This window comes from Taudactylus pleione, unplaced genomic scaffold (assembly GCF_031769625.1).
Source record: "Taudactylus pleione unplaced genomic scaffold, aTauple2 ptg002179l, whole genome shotgun sequence".
Lineage (NCBI taxonomy): Eukaryota > Metazoa > Chordata > Amphibia > Anura > Myobatrachidae > Taudactylus > Taudactylus pleione.
In genome coordinates, this window is record NW_028286573.1 from 147,501 (window position 1) to 150,000 (window position 2,500).

The window sequence follows — 2,500 nt, forward strand, 5'->3', positions numbered from 1 at the left end:
TGAGTTAAGAAGTATTACAGGTCTAAAGTTAATGTTTTTGAGCACCTACAGCCAAACCACACTGGACATGCCCAATCTCGTCTGATCTTGGAAGCTATGCAGTGTTGGGACTGGTTAGTACTTGGATGGGTGACTACCTAGGAATCCCAAGTGCTGTAGGTAATTTTAAACTGCCATAACATTCTTTTCTATTACATTTTACATTTAATTTTTTCAACTTATCAATGAACTTACTTGTGTTAAGAAGTAAAAGCGGTCTAAAGTTAATATTTTTCAGCACCTATAGCCAAACCACACTGGACATGGCCAATGTCATTTGATCTTGGAAGCTATGCAGTGTTGGGCATAGTCAGTACTTGGATGGGAGACCACCTGGGAAAACCAGGAGCTGTAGGTAATTTTATACTGCCAGAACATTCTTTTCTATTACATTTTGCATTTAATTTTTTCAACTTATCAATGAATTTACTTGAGTTAAGAAGTAATAGAGGTCTAAATTTAATGCTTTTGAGCACCTACAGCCAAACCACACTGGACATGCCCAATCTCATCTGATCTTGGAAACTATGCAGTGTTGGGCCTGGATTGTACTTGGATGGGAGACCACCTGGGAATACCAGGTGCTGTAGGTCATTTTAGACAGCCAAAACATTGTTTTCTATTACATTCTACATTTCATTTTTTCAACTTATCAATGAATTTACTTGAGTTAAGAAGTAAAAGAGGTCTAAAGTTAATGGTTTTGAGCACCTACAGCCAAACCACACTAGACTTGCCCAATCTCGTCTGATCTTGGAAGCTATGCAGTGTTGGGCCCGGTTAGTACTTGGATGGGAGACCACCTGGGAATACTAGGTGCTGTAGGTAATTTTATACTGCCATAACATTCTTTTCTATTACATTTTACATTTCATTTTTCAACTTATCATTGAATTTACTTGAGTTAAGAAGTAAAAGAGGTCTAAAGTTAATGTTTTTGAGCACCTACAGCCAAACCACACTGGACATGCCCAATCTTGTCTGAACTTGGAAGCTAGGCAGTGTTGGGCCTGGTTAGTACTTGGATGGGAGACCACCTGGGATTACCATGTGCTGTAGGTAATTTTATACTGCCATAACATTCTTTTCTATTACATTTTAAATTTAATTTTTTCAACTTATCAATGAATTTACTTGAGTCAAGAAGTAATAGAGGTCTAAAGTTAATGTTTTTGAGCACCTACAGACAAACCACACTGGACATGCCCAATCTCGTCTGATCTTGGAAGCTATGCAGTGTTGGGCCTGGTTAATACTTGGATGGGAGACCACCTGGGAATACCAGGAGCTGTAGGTAATTTTATACTGCCAGAACATTCTTTTCTATTACATTTTACATTTAAATTTTTCAACTTATCAATGAATTTACTTGAGTTAAGAAGTAATAGAGGTCTAAAGTTAATGATTTTGAGCACCTACTGCCAAACCACACTGGACATGCCCAATCTCGTCTGATCTTGGAAGCTATGCAGTGTTGTGCCTGGTTAGTACTTGGATGGGAGACCACCTGGGAATACCAGGTGCTGTAGGTAATTTTATGCAGCCATAACATTCTTTTCTATTACATTTTACATTTAATTTTTTCAACTTATCAATGAATTTACTTGAGTTAAGAAGTAAAAGAGGTCTAAAGTTAATGTTTTTGAGCACCTACAGCCAAACCACACTGGACATGCCCAATCTCGTCTGATCTTGGAAGCTATGCAGTGTTGGACCTGGTTAGTACTTCGATAGGAGACCACCTAGGAATCCCAGGTGCTGTAGGTAATTTTATACTGCCATAACATTCTTTTCTATTACATTTTACATTTAATTTTTTCAACTTATCAATGAATTTACTTGTGTTAAGAAGTAAAAGCGATCTAAATTTAACGCTTTTGAGTACCTACAGCCAAACCACAGTGGACATGCCCAAGCTCGTCTGATCTTGGAAGCTATGCAGTGTTGGGCCTGGTTAGTACTTGGATGGGAGACCACCTGGGAATACCAGGAGCTGTAGGTAATTTTATACTACCATAACATTCTTTTCTATTACATTTTACATTTAATTTTTTCAACTTATCAATGAATTTACTTGAGTTAAGAAGTAATAGAGGTCTAAATTTAATGCTTTTGAGCACCTACAGCCAAACCACAGTGGACATGCCCAATCTCGTCTGATCTTGGAATCTATGCAGTGTTGGGCCTGGTTAGTACTTGGATGGGAGACCACCTGGGAATACCAGGAGCTGTAGGTAGTTTTATACTGCCAGAACATTCTTTTCTATTACATTTTACATTTAATTTTTTCAACTTATCAATGAATTTCCTTGAGTTAAGAAGTAATAGAGGTCTAAAGTTAATGGTTTTGAGCACCTACAGCCAAACCACACTGGACATGCCCAATCTCGTCTGATCTTGGAAGCTATGCAGTGTTGGGCCTGGTTAGTACTTGGATGGGAGACCACCTGGGAATACTAGG

At 38.3% G+C, this 2,500-nt stretch overlaps 2 non-coding genes and 8 pseudogenes across 2 annotated transcripts in view; all 10 read left to right on the forward strand.

Annotated features, from left to right (window-relative positions):
* Positions 1-43: 43 nt before the first annotated feature.
* Positions 44-162, forward strand: LOC148432070 (5S ribosomal RNA; annotated as a pseudogene).
* Positions 163-513: 351 nt separating this feature from the next.
* LOC148432071 (5S ribosomal RNA) lies at positions 514-632 on the forward strand. Its single transcript, XR_015876970.1, has one exon. It is a non-coding gene; the product is annotated as a 5S ribosomal RNA (ribosomal RNA).
* A 116-nt stretch (positions 633-748) lies between these two features.
* On the forward strand, positions 749-867 carry LOC148432072 (5S ribosomal RNA; annotated as a pseudogene).
* Positions 868-982: 115 nt separating this feature from the next.
* Positions 983-1,101, forward strand: LOC148432073 (5S ribosomal RNA; annotated as a pseudogene).
* A 116-nt stretch (positions 1,102-1,217) lies between these two features.
* On the forward strand, positions 1,218-1,336 carry LOC148432074 (5S ribosomal RNA; annotated as a pseudogene).
* A 116-nt stretch (positions 1,337-1,452) lies between these two features.
* Positions 1,453-1,571, forward strand: LOC148432075 (5S ribosomal RNA; annotated as a pseudogene).
* Positions 1,572-1,687: 116 nt separating this feature from the next.
* LOC148432076 (5S ribosomal RNA) lies at positions 1,688-1,806 on the forward strand (annotated as a pseudogene).
* Positions 1,807-1,922: 116 nt separating this feature from the next.
* Positions 1,923-2,041, forward strand: LOC148432077 (5S ribosomal RNA; annotated as a pseudogene).
* Positions 2,042-2,157: 116 nt separating this feature from the next.
* LOC148432078 (5S ribosomal RNA) lies at positions 2,158-2,276 on the forward strand (annotated as a pseudogene).
* A 116-nt stretch (positions 2,277-2,392) lies between these two features.
* The window catches only part of LOC148432079 (5S ribosomal RNA), a 119-nt gene continuing 11 nt past the window's right edge, over positions 2,393-2,500 (forward strand). Inside the window, exon 1 of the ribosomal RNA XR_015877040.1 lies at positions 2,393-2,500. This exon is cut by the window's right edge and continues 11 nt beyond it. This is a non-coding gene — a ribosomal RNA (5S ribosomal RNA).